Source organism: Athene noctua, chromosome 20 (assembly GCF_965140245.1).
Source record: "Athene noctua chromosome 20, bAthNoc1.hap1.1, whole genome shotgun sequence".
NCBI classification, from domain to species: Eukaryota; Metazoa; Chordata; class Aves; order Strigiformes; family Strigidae; genus Athene; species Athene noctua.
In genome coordinates this window covers 8,120,304-8,133,691 of record NC_134056.1, presented here as the reverse complement: position 1 = coordinate 8,133,691, position 13,388 = coordinate 8,120,304, and the positions used below count along the sequence as shown (strand labels likewise).

Below are 13,388 nucleotides of genomic sequence, written 5' to 3'. Positions count from 1 at the left end.
TAATCCAGCACCCACAGAAGCAATTTGCTAATCTCTTGCTGACATAGCTTCTAGCAGGATCGACCATATCCAGTCATATTACCTGGCCAACCATATTATGTTCTTTCTATGCAGAGAAAAAATGTCCTTCCTGACCCCAGAAGATGGTCAGCTTTTGCTTTGAAGCATGAGATCTGATTACCATTGTCCTAGATTGCAGAGCTGCAAATGCTATTAATTGCTACAAAGTTATGTAGCCTTTTACACTTCAAATCCATCCAGACTTTCATCTCAGCGACATCCTGCAGCAGGGAATTGTGTAGCTTCACTATACACTGAAGAAAGGACTATTTCCTTTTAATTTGCTTTAAAAGTTGTGCCCTTTAATTTTGATGTGTCCCCTTGTTCTTGTATCATCAAAGTGTTAAAATGTTTCTGATCACTGTTCATTCTAACCTTCATATACTTTTGTACTGGAACCCAAATGTACCTTCTTACTCCTAGCTTTCCCAGACTAAATAAACTATTATTTCCAGGCTTTCCTTATTTAACTTGTTAATATTTGTAAAGCCATTTAAAATATATTAATATGGTTCAATTATAATATCACTTCTATTTTCCATCCTTCCTTTTAATGTCTCAAGTATCCATCTAATTTGCCATCAATCTTCATTGATTCTCCCTCTGATGATAAGTAAATCTTTATAATATCCCAGAGAATATTTCTTCTGCTTTCCTGGCCAGCATTTTGGACCAAAGAAGCTGAACTCTGGCGGATCATAAACATGATTCACTCAGCATGTGTATGGATTTGCTGTTGCTTAGACTTTGATCCTGGAAACAGGTTTCATTATGTCCATGGGATTGTAATTAAAAATTTGTCTATGTGATTCAGGTTGATCAGGCCTAGGTGATCAGGCCCTCTGCAGTCATGATTGCACCGAGTCAGCGACACTTGAGCACGTGTTTGAAAGCAAACCTCTACCTGATATTCTCTGAGCAATGTCTAAGCACTCGATTCCATATCCTGCAGAAGCGGGGCCTGCCTGCCCTTTAGACAAGGGGTATGATTTGATGTCTATCCATTCACAAACAGAGGAGAGATGGACAGTGGGAAATGGTTATTCACTCCTTCTCTTGCTCATAGAATGTTGGAGACACTCAAGGAAATTGGGTGGTACCAGATCTAAAAAATCCCAAACAAAATACGTTTGCATGCAATTCATAACTGATTCCAGTACTGCAGGATATTGTGAAAATCAAATGCATAAAATGACTCAATAAAGAAGCATCCATCCCTGCAGGAGCTCGGCTTCCTGGTGACACTGCATGGGTCAGGCCTGAGACAACTACTGACTCTGCATGTCCCCAAACACCTGAAAGGTTATCCCAGCAGTGATAGCGCTCATCCATGCCTTTCTGATCCCCTCCATGTCCTACTGCTTTGGTTAGACCACTTGTCAGTTTTTCCCAGTCTTAATAAGGCCCGATTCAGCTCCAAAACGTATCACCCCTTCCTTCATGTCACCAGCAAATACCCCGAGCAACACATCCAGTTCCGATTACTGTCTTTTAACATTGTCTTCTCCCCCAAAAAACAAAGAAGAGGATTGATACACATGTACCTCTAAATGCACAAAAAGAATTTTATCCAAATACTTATGAGAACTCCAGTTACTGCTATTAGGTTACTTTAAGCCAGCATCATACAAATACCGTGGGAGAATCCTAACTGGTGGCTTTTCCCTGGCTGATTAGATTTATCTATTCACTGGCCTAAAATATGGTATAGCAACCCACCATCATTTTCAAATACTTTATAGTTCTCTTTTAAGAGAGTGGAAATGGCAGATAAACACATTATCAGCATTCTCAGGCATAAAACAGCGAAGCCTGGAGTTGTTTTGCAGAAACAACTCTGAATTTGGACGACATGACATAAGCAATTCTAGAAATAGCTGCTGGTCTTAAGGCTACGTTACATGTATCCTCGTTGCTGCTTTTTTATCTCTGCTCACAATTTTAGCACCAACATTATGCTGTCTTTGTTAGCTCTTTCCTTTGACTTTCTCAGTATTTCTCAAGCATTCTTCAGTCTCCCCTTGTACCTTGTGAGCTCTTCCCACTCCCTCAAAACACACCTTTGATTTTGACTGCGAATCTCCCCCAGCACAGAGCAGCGTGAGAAATGTCTGGAATAACTCTAGCATCCTCATGTTCTAGGCAAGGAGCTGGTCTTAGCCAGGAGGGACCCACAGCCACATATGTACCCCAGCATATGTCTGAGGGCTTCGCTTACCCGCTCACCATCTGTACCTCCGTGAAGAGCAGTCACATGCCGAAAGCAGCCAGGCTGCTCCGGCACTCGTAGCCTGCCTCACTGCTGTCCCTTCCACTGATCCCAGAAGTCCAGCTAAAGATTCACACCTGCTCATCCTGGTTCTCTGGCCTGCCCTGAATTGTCACCCTCCTCCCTGGGGTCACAGTTTATTTTGTTCTGTCCTTCCTTGGTTAGTTTTGGTTTCTGTGTAATTTTCTAACTATTGCTCCAAACTAGTGAACAAACTTCTTTTATTTATTCTTCTGGCCCTGCAGCTACACCTGGAATATACTGCCCGTGCAAGGCAATGGTTCTTAAGCTCACCCTCCCCATCTTCCACCCTGCTTAGCAAGTCAGCATCCACAACCGCAAGGATAAATTACTACAAAGGTCTCCAATGTTAGCAATGTATCTGACAACCTCATACGCAGCTCCAGCAGGGTAAAGAGATGGCTAAATAGGATCAGTTGTGCCAACTCAGGACTTCTGGCCAAAACTGCATCCAAAATCATGATGGACACAGCAGAGTCTAGAGCATAGGCCAGGTTCTAAATCACACTCTAAATCAAACCCTAAGAAAGAGATCCTCACTCACCATGAAGCCAGTTAACTCCCCTGGCTTCGACAGGCTGTGATGATTTACAGCAAGCAGTTCCAAGCTTTTCACAGGTACTCTCTGTACAACATATTTCAGCTGTAATATGCATAGATATAAAAGTCCAAGCTATAAGAAGACCTGTCATAAGGCTCTAGGTTTTATCTTCTATAACTACCAGGTGAAAGTGCACTTTCCATCAGGATAGCCATGAGACAGGTGCCAAGCATGACGAGACTGCAAGAACCAGAGCTATTCTGCTGGAATTGGACAGGGAGAATGGATGCAAGTGTGAGAGCTCCCTCTGCTCCTATAGTCTGTTTTGATTTCCAGCAAAAAGCCCTGGAGCAAATTGTTTTTTTCTGGAGCTTCTCTTACGAATGAGAACCTCTCAGAGCTTGGTTTGCAAGCTTTTGTGTCACTGCTTGGTGTGCGTCATCCCAAAGCTGGCTTTGTTATAATTTGTGAACCTCTGGGAGGAAAGATGTCACTGTGATGGCAGTACTCCACTGAGAACTGCCCACTGCTAACACACAGGGAGAATTTGTTCTAGAGCTTGAAAGCTGTACTGGTGCTCCTGGCACCTGGGTTTCTACCTCTGCCCAGCATTTCTATCACCAATATAAACACTGGACAACAACAGGATGTGTCTGGCAAAGGCCATTCACTCCGTCCTCCTCTGGAGGCCACCATCTGAAGCTGTTTTAGATTATTTGCTACCATCAGTTGCAGCTGCTCTGACTTACTGTTATTTCTATTGCCACTGTAAGAGGTGATCCATCAGCGGCGCAACTAGTTGTTTTTCTGAAATGGGAGCAGGGAATCGTGCGGATGAGAGTTCAGGCATTGGGGAATGTTCTGTCAACACCTAGAGACAAGCCATCACCAGAGCCGCAGGGGCACTGGTGCCGCCATGGGTCCCAGTCTCACCCAGCACTGTGCTCCGAACCGGCCTGTCAGCAGACGCGGCAGCGGCGTTGTGCATAGCTAAGCTCTGTCAGCTGCGCCTTGTAGGCAACAATAAAATGGATGTAGAGCACATGACTTCAGAAGAACAAATAACAAAAATAAATAAGCGTCTTTCTCTCTCTCCTGTGATGCTGCTTGCAGGTGCTGCTTCAAGGCTGCAAGAAAACAGCTCACTGAGTCGGGTTTAGACATGTTGTATTAAACCCCCCGACCCAACTACAGAGGGAATCCTGCCTCTAAGCTCCTTCTTAAAACGACGTTTATGCCCAATTTATGCCACCTTCACTTAGGATCTGATCCAGCATCCCTGAAATAAACTTGAGTGCTTTAATTGTCTTCAGCTCAGTCTAAATCAGCTGCTCCTCTGATTCCTGCTCTTTTTCCCGTTCCTCCCTCTCACTAGTCCTAGCACTTTTTCTTCCCTGAAGCAGTACAGCTTAGTCCATCAAGTCAGCAACAGCTATCCTACGCCTACTCTTGAACCCTGGTGAATGTCACCTCATTTGCCTAGTCCAGCTCTGCCCGTATTTCACTCTCTCCAGACAGAAACATCTAGTAGCTATATCCAGTTTCCTTCCCCAGGCCTCTCTGCTTGATACCGTTTCCCTCTTTCTCACCGATTCCAAGCTGCAAGCCTGCTGCAGCCCTGTCCTACCCAGCTCCAGTCCCAGCAGGTCAGCTGGACATGGCAGCGCAGAGGCACAGCAAGCAGGGAAAAACCCTCCCCTGGCATCGGGGGATGCTCTGGGGTATCGCCCGGGGCTGGGAGGAGATGCTCGGCCCTGACACAGCTCAGTACCAGTCGGTAGCTCAGCATCCCGCTCTGGAGGGCAGCCATCTTCCAGGCGAGAGGAAGAGCGGCAGGATCAGACCATGGTCCGTGGGGCTGTTTAGAAGCCAGATCGCTCTGAGCAGGGATATTCCCCCTTTCTGGGAAGCCGCTCGGCGTGGCCTGGAAGGAAATGGGCCAAGGTCCTTAGGGCTGTTTAAAATCTCGTGATACTTTAGCAAGAGGGATGGTGTAAATCAAACCGCAGGGCACAAGCTACCTAACTCCGGGTAATTTATATTCTGCCTCACTAAGTTCATCTCTGCACTTTCAATGCATGAAGTGATTTTTCACTTCCCCTGTAGTATTTGCTGGCACGGAAAAGCTGCTGGGCTCTGTCCCAGAAGTAGCTGCATTTCATCACCGGGCAAAAGATTCCTGCATGGATGGGGCCAGATCCTCAGCAGAGCTGCCGCCCGCCCGGCGGGTCTGCAGCGGGCAGGATCCGGCCCGGGCCCATTCAGCTGCACCTGGGCCGCCGGGAGAAGAGGAGCCCTGTTGTTATTTAGCGTTCGCCCCCCCTCCCGCCCCCGTATTATTATTAGCGCTTGGCTCCGGCTCCCGAGGCCGGGGCAGGCGGGCGGGGGGGTGTGGGGAGGAGGGGGGAGGCGGGCGAACACCCCCACACACACACACACACCCCCCCCCGGCTCCGCGCCGCTCCGCGCCCCGGCGCTGCGTGGAGCCACAGCGCCCCCTCCTGGGCCACGGCGGCGCCGACCGCCCCGCTGCCGCGGAGGGGCTCCGCGCTGGCGCAACGGGGCGCGGAGCTGCGCGGAGTGTGTGTGTGTGTGTGGTGTGTCCTTCCCGCGGGGGGAGCGGCGGCGGAGCGGCCCCCTCCCTGCTTCTCCGTCTGCGGATGTGACGGCCTCGGGCTGGTTTGGGGGCTCTTCACGCTCATTTCTGATCTTTAGCGGAGGTTTTTTCATTTATTTTTATTTATTTTTTCCTGTCTTCTCAGCGCCTCTGCAGCAGCTGCAAATGCCGTGTCGCCAGAGAGCCCTGGCTAAAGTCTAGAAATCCCCATCCAGTTCTGGGGGTGGGCAGGGAGAGGCGTTGGGATGCGCCGGTCCTGGACTGGAGGCAGTTTCTGCAGCGCTTCCCTGAGCGAGGCACCCAGAGCAGGCAGCGGCACTTCTGCCTGAGCAGAGACGGAAGGATTTGGCTTTGAACTATTTCTGTTACACAGACGACAATGATTATTGTCTGCTGGCAGACCCATTCCCGCGTAGTGTTTAGCGTCAGCCTTACACATCCTTCCAATGTAGTAAACAGTGGAGGTGAGGAGGCAACACAGAAACACTCTCTGTCGTCTCTTTTGGGACACCTTTTACCTAGAGCAAGCCAATTCACCGTATGTTCCTCCCTGACAAAGTTTTAACACAGACTTGAGCCGACCTCATTATCTTCCCGCTCTTGGAGGGGCACACAGCCTCCCCACTAGGCCCGATGGAAAGAGGGGAAGGGGAGGAAGGTCAGAGGGTGATGCTGGTTAAATACATCTAACAGCAGTGACATCACCTCCCCTGCGCCGTTTCTGATCGAAGGGGCTTGCGAAGGCACGGAGCTGTTTGAGGATGGGAGGGTTCTGCTCTGAACCAGGGTAAGGCTGAAGTGGAGCCTTGCACTGCGCGTGTTCTAGCCGTAGATGCGTGTGCTCACATACACACTCGCAGGTGGAAAAAAGCAGCGTAACTCTGGCAGAGCACTTCCCATACTCACAGACTCCAGCTCTTGATCAGAGAGGGCACGATGGGTCTAGGATTGCCAGTGCTCCCCCAGCCATGCCCCAGTCCCTTGGCTGCTGCTTGTCTGCCTTGCCAGTACTGGAACCATTACTGAGTCCTGGGAACATGCAAAGAGCAGTAAAACAAACGTGGACACACAAAATGTGACCAGGCTTTTTCTGCTGAGTCGCAAAGGGCTCTGGAGTCAGACAAACCCCAAATCAATGCCTGGGACTAACTGCAAGGCAGAAGACTACACTGGAGGAGCAGACACCTACTGACAGACCTGCAAAGACAGGATGTGTGTGCTCCTGCGAACGTCCAAATGTTTGGTTTGAATAACAAGAATATCAAAGCAGTTATTTCTGCATGTTACGGTGTGTGCTCATGTGTAGATCAAATCTGTGTGTCTGAGCGCGGGGGAACTGTGGGGCTGCACAGCTTGAATAGGTGCTTGCATCCATGTGGGAGCCAGACCAAGATGCTGTGTTTAAGCGTGGGGTGGCCGGGGCGAGCCCAGCAGCGTGTGTTTTGTGTGCTTAGCGTGTACATGCATGCGAGGGAGACCACGACTGCTCGTCTGCATGGTGTGTGGGAGCAAGAGAGTCCAGGTTGGTCTGTCTGTCACTCACAAGCAGATCTGATCAATCTTTTTCCTTGATAAGGGATTAAAAAAAAAAAAAAATCATACACAAAAAATCCCAACCTTTCATATTTCTTACACCAAAGCCTCATCTCTTCTTCACTCACTACCTCCTCCTCTCACCATCGCCCAAATACTTCTCTACAACTCTTGGGAAAGCAGCTTTACTGCCATTAACGAATTATTATTATGCACCCAGAAGAGCAGCCAGAGTAAAGCATGAAGGACCCTTCTGTCCTGCCTGGTGCAGATGTCAATCACAAGGCTAAATTCTTACATTAAGACTGCCAGCGCTTCTTCTGCTGCCTATTTCTCTCCATGAAGAGGAGACTGCACCTAAGGAGTGACATCCCCTCCCCTTCCCCACTCCCAAGTAAAGGCACGGAGGGACTCTCCAAAGCCAAAACACGCTCTCACACCTAGAGATCTCTTCGGATCATCGCGGGGTCTTTAGAGCCAGGCTGTGCTGGACCGCGGGGATGATGTAATGGCGTGGAGATGCCCTCTGTCCCCCTATTCCCCATGGACTGGAAAAGGCAAAGTTATGCTCCACACCAGCCTCGCGAGCAGCGCTGGGAGCTGAGCCGGGGAAAACCAATCTCCTGCGCTGTGGGATGCAGACACCCCCCACCCCCCCCGCCATCGCTGCCCTCCCTCGGCTCTGCCGCTGTCTCCCAGTCCCTACCAGAAGTAGAGGCAATCAGCCCAGTGTGGGATTCAAGGCGACAGACTTTCCTTTTCCTCCGCGATTTGCTTGTCACTTGCGAAAACGGAGCAGTGGATTAAGTGGAGATGACACCATCTCCTTGGGGACGGTCCCCCCCCTCCGGGATGTATCCATACTCCGGAATACAGATGGAGCCTGGCTACCTCCCACCCCACCCCCGCCTCGCCGCCAGCCCAGCCGAGTCGGGGGCTGAACCCCCTTGCCGGGCATCCTCCGGGGGCTGCGTCTTGCCCGCGTCGGAACCAGTGCTCCCAGTCTTCCCACTCCTCCCAGTGCCGGCGAATCTCGGCCCCACGCTCACCACCACGCACGCACACTCAATCGCTAACCGGGCTGCGGGACTCCTGCCATCCATCCCCCCGCCACCACCCTCCCTACGTAACTCCGCGCTGCCCAGGGCGGGGGTACAACGCAGAAGGCGAACGTGTGCGCGGCTGGGCGCGGAGAGGTGCCGCGGGGCGCGTTACACAACGCGGCCGAGGCAGGACGGGGGAGCCCGGCGGGGACATCGCCGCAGCCGCAGCGCCGCGCTCCCTTACCTGATGCTAATGTCCCTCTCTGGCGGAGATCGGGTCGCCCGTGGGTTTTATTCGGCTCGGTAGGAACTTGTGGGAGAGCTTCTGTGTCCAGCTCGCATACTGGGTGCTGGGCTGATAATGCAGGCGTGAAAATCCTGGGGCTCTAGCAGTCCTTTTCATGCTCAGACAGAAAATCCCCTTCCTTGATCCAGATCGCGGGCATTAAGGGCAGAGGCAAAAAAAAAAAAAAAAAAAAAAAAATCCTTTTTTTTTTCCCCCCTCTTCCTTTTCTTTTTTCTTTTTCTTGCTTTTTTTCTCCCCCCCTTCCCTTATTCCTGTCCCCCCCCCCCTCTCTTCTGCTGCTCAGTTCGTAGCCATCGGGGGAAGGAGCAGAGGCAGCAGGGAGAATGGAGAGGGGGTTAGAAATAAAAATGAAAAGGGCTCCAGGAGGGAAGCGAGAGGCTGGGCTTGCCACCGGGGGAGGGGCTTGGAGCGGTCTGGAGAGGATGAATGGGGAAGAGGAAAGCAGGGAGGAGCCCCAGCCTGGCCATTTCTAAGAACTGTTTTGTACATAATTAGGGAAGAGGAGGGGCTGGGGGGGGGGGGGGCAAGAAGGAGGGACTTAAGCTCTGGCCAGACGGAGCCTGGGCTGTGGGAAGGGAGGATGACACCGGGAAGGGCCGCTGGACGGGGCTGTGGGGGATCTAAACTTGTCTGCTCCTCGGATTCGGGGAAGAGGCTGCATCAGGACGGGTTGCGATTCCAGGCAGCTCCATTCCATTTAATTATTTTTTTTTCTCCCCCCTCCCTCGATTTTCTCCTCACCGGAGCCAGGCAGCACGGCGCCCGATCCGCCGAGCCGGCAGCTGATGGCGGGGAGGTGGGGGGGTGGGGGGGTGGAGGGGAGGGGGGGGGGAGGGCAGGCTGTCCCCCAGCCCGACTCCACACTGCGGGGAGCCCCCTCGGCTCGGGGGGCGGCGGAAGGAGTCGCCCCCCCCCGGCCCGGCCGTGCGGGCGCGGTTCAGCACCGCGGACAGCGCCAGCCCGGGGGGGCGGTGACGCGCCCGAGGCCACGCCCCCCCGCCACCGGCAGAGCCCGGCCCAGCCGAGCCGAGCCCAGCCGAGCCCAGCCGAGCCGAGCCCAGCCGAGCCCAGCCGAGCCGAGCCCAGCCGAGCCGAGCCCCCGGCCCAGCCGCCCCGGGAGGCAGCGGGCCGTCCCGGCGCCTCCGGGCTCGGCTGCTGCGGGGGGTGCGCCCGGCAGGGCCGGAGGAATTCCCATCGCTGGGCTCGGGGAAGGTTTGGGATGGGGAAAGGAGACGAGGGTGCCTCAAGGACGTGACCCATCCAGACCAATCCCGGCAGCCTAGCGTGGGAAGAGGGTTTAACAATTGCTGCCGTTGTGTGAGGGTTCCAGCCAGGGACCCCTCGGAGAAGCTGTGCTGTGCTGACAGAAGGGAAAAAAAATCACCTTATGCAGGGTGTATGGGGCGAGGAGGGCAGTGGGAGACGCCCTCCTTCCATACCCCTTCTCTGGCCTGCAAGGACACTCTGCCCTTCTCTCATCCATCCCCTGTGGCTACACAGAACATTGTCTTAAGCTAAATCTTCAGTAAATCTTTCCTAAGCAGAATTAGAAGCTGTTTGGTTAAACTCCAGGCTGTTCAGATAGGGCTGAAGCTTAGCTTATCTCTGTTTCAGTGTACCCAAAGCTCCTGAGTTTTACTTTTTTCCAAGTGACTGTTCAGCTGCAAAGCACACTTCCTGGTAAGCCACCCCTGATCCTGTCACATCGGCTCAAATAAAAGGCTGAAATGATTCTCACAGATTGCCCTGGTATGAGGCCACAGAGGAGGCTTACATCACGGCAGAGAAGATTGAGGGATCAGGTCTTATACAGAACATATAAACAAGTGCAAAGCAACTTTTTTAAACAAATAAATGTTATTTGGGGTTATCAGTAGTGTGTTCTTTCATTGTATTCTTGGCCTTTGCCAGAAATGGAAGAGGAATCCTGTCTGTTTTGCTGATTAAGGATCCCAATTAAACTCGGACACCAGAGTGAAAAGAGTAGGCGTATTTTACTATTGATAAGCAAGTAATGTAACAGTGTAATACAGAAAACACACAGTAAGAAAAAGCAGAATAGTGCACTTAAAGCAACAAACAGGAGAATACAGGGTAGTGCATCAAATCATTACTACACAGGAGAGAGAACAGTGATGAAGAAAAATACATCAAGGATTTGGAGATCCTGTCCCGGCAAGTGGGAAATCCTACGCAGTGCATCCACCCATAGGTGAGGCTGCCAAAGTTGCTGTGAGTGGGACCAGCCTTATAGACCAGAGATCGACAAGCCAGAATAGCTGGCACCTTTGTTTTGAGCGGAAAATTCTCCTGTTGGATTCCATCCAGAGCCTGGCCAGAGCTCGGGGGGCAGGGGACCAAGGGAGTTTTTAACAAGGCCAAATATGTGGGTTCTCAGCCCTGAACAAGGCTAAACAAAGGAAGTTGGATACATTCTCTCAGCATTTTGTCCTCACTACTGATTATATTCTAAGCCGCATCTTTCACTAGCAAGTTTACATACTTTGTTAATGATTACAGACCGTTAGCAGCTTCGGCTTGGGGCCTGTCGTTCAGGCTGCAGTATTTCAATGCTTTTGCACTTTTTACATCAGCATAAGTGGGTTGCTATAACTTAGTACAGTACTTACTAGCACAATGGTTTTCAGTTCTAAAATATACAAGATTCATCTATAGGTCAACTCTGACTTGGGCCGGGTGTCCAAGCCTTAGCACTTCACTGTCCTACATGAGGTTGTTTGAGATCAAAGCAAAGGCTCCATGAACAAGCGCTGTAGTCACACGGGATTTACTGATTCAACTAATGCAACAATACCGGGTGTCTTTCCTCACTACATCTGAGCGGGCTGTTGTGCAATTGGGCCTAGCGGGACCTGGCACCACCCAGCCTGATATTTCATATTCCTGTGAAGCGGAATGAGAGAAAACAGGTCAGATGATACTCTTCAGGCAGCCACGGACCTAGAGAACAACTCAAACATTCTCTACAAAGTAACACCTTCTTCCAGAAAGTAAGAGTCAACAAACTCTTGAGATTGGTGTCCTGCCTGGAAATAAGAATTGCTATCAATGTCATAAAAATAAAATAAGAGGAAAATAAACAAGACAGTAGTTTTGCTCATCATTTTCCTGTCCCTGAATGTTTTCTCTCTTTTCCCCCCAATTCATGCATACACTATTGCTGCCTCTTTCCCAAAAGCTTTTACTGTCTCTGTATCAAAAGAGGATTATTTGGTGCATTGAGTATTCAACATGTTCTCTTACAGTATTGTTGTGTTCAATGAGCTTTGCTCATCTGAATGGACACTCACTGCATAGTCCACTGGTTTAATTTGCTGCTTTGGAAACCTAAGCAGGTTACAGCATATTTAGCTATGTGTCTGTTCTTATGTGTCAAAGATAAGGTTTCTGGATGCCATTTTTAAAAACAAAATTATTTCACTTCAGTAGCTTTCTCTTTTCAGTGGTCTCTTCTTTTAAGTCTTGGATATTTCAACTCACCTTCTCCCTGCAATGAACAAAGCCTAGATCTTCACCCCAAATCAGCAAAGCTCCATTGAACAAGAATTTCTATTTCTTTTTTCACTAAGGATTTTTTTTTTTGATCTGTTAACAATTTTAGCGTGTCCAATCCTCCCTTTTTTCTTTTTCCTCTTTCAACAGTTGTCTTAAAAGCAATATTTAGATTTTTTAAAAACTATAATATTCTTCCCATGAAGAAAATAGAAACTAGTCAATCAAGGGAGGATATGGAGGAGAACAGAAATTCACATCACACATGCTGTAAAAAGAGAGTCTCCCATTTGCAAGCACTACACCAAAAAAAAAAAAAAAAAAATTATGGTGGTGGCAAGGATGGGGAAACAGTATTTTGACAGACAATTAAAAGTTTAGGAAGATATCACATGAAACTGAGAGATCTAGAAAGCAGAGAGAAGTGTCCATGTTGTTCACATAACAGCTGCCACTAAAATGAGCAAATGGGTTTCCACTGAGTGCTCCAAGTGTGTGGTGGGTGTGGGTTAACTACAGTATTCAACTACGCACTGCACAGCTGCTTGCTGGCTCCCCCCACTCCAGTGGGATGGGGGAAGAGGAAAGGATGAGTAAAAGCAAGACAACTTGGTGGTCAGAAGAAAATTTGTTAATAACTGAAGAAGCATTAGAAGATGAGAAAGAGAAAACAAAACAAAACAAGTGATGCAAAATCAGTCACTCACCAGCTCCCATGGGTAGACCAATACCAGCTGGTTCCCAAGCAAAAGTTGGCTAAGATAACTAAAATCCCCCTTTTTCCCTTTTTATTGCTGAGCACGATGTTGTATGGCATGGAGTATCTCTTTGGTTAGCTCAGTTCACTCACCTGGTTGTGTCTCCTCCCAACCTCTTGTGCATCCCCCAATCTATGTACTGGGGGAGCAGAGTGAAAAACAGAGAAGGCCTTGATGTCGTGCAAACACTGTTCAGCAATAGCTAAAACATCAGCATGTTAACAGCATTTGTTTTGGTCACAAATCTAAAACACAGAGCCACATGAGCTGCTATAGAGGAAATTAACTCTATCCCAGGCAGGCCAGTAACAAAGTGCCATTGTCTGGTGCAAAAGGAGCTGTGTGTGCCAACTGCATACAGTGAATACTCCATTTCTATTTGTGTTTCTACAGTAAAAACTCACTTCAGAGTCCCATGAGCTGGTGAAAATAACCAGATCCTTGAGTTCTTCTCATGCTACTGGCAAACTTTTTTCTTTCCACATATCCTGTTGTGTTGCCCTCCTTGAGGATGCAGAATGTATTCTTGTCAAGGTTTTGCAGACTTCATTGTTTATTACAGGCTAAAAATGGATTAAACTTGCTTTGTGAGCATTGTATTGATATTCTGGTGCTCTCCCGGTCTCTAGTGAAATGTATTTCCTCTTTCTCCTCTGCAAACATTATCACAGTAAGTAGTGATCTTACTTAGACGCTGCTTTGTGTTGGCTGCACAGATATCTCACT

The 13,388-nt window shown here is 49.5% G+C and overlaps 1 protein-coding gene across 1 annotated transcript in view; it reads right to left on the bottom strand.

Annotated features, from left to right (window-relative positions):
* The window catches only part of BRINP1 (BMP/retinoic acid inducible neural specific 1), an 88,383-nt gene extending 79,825 nt beyond the window's left edge, over positions 1-8,558 (bottom strand). Inside the window, exon 1 of the mRNA XM_074923609.1 lies at positions 8,329-8,558. The gene's annotated coding sequence lies outside the window, so the exon portion shown is untranslated. The remainder of the gene's footprint in view (positions 1-8,328) is intronic.
* Between the last annotated feature and the right edge of the window lie 4,830 nt (positions 8,559-13,388).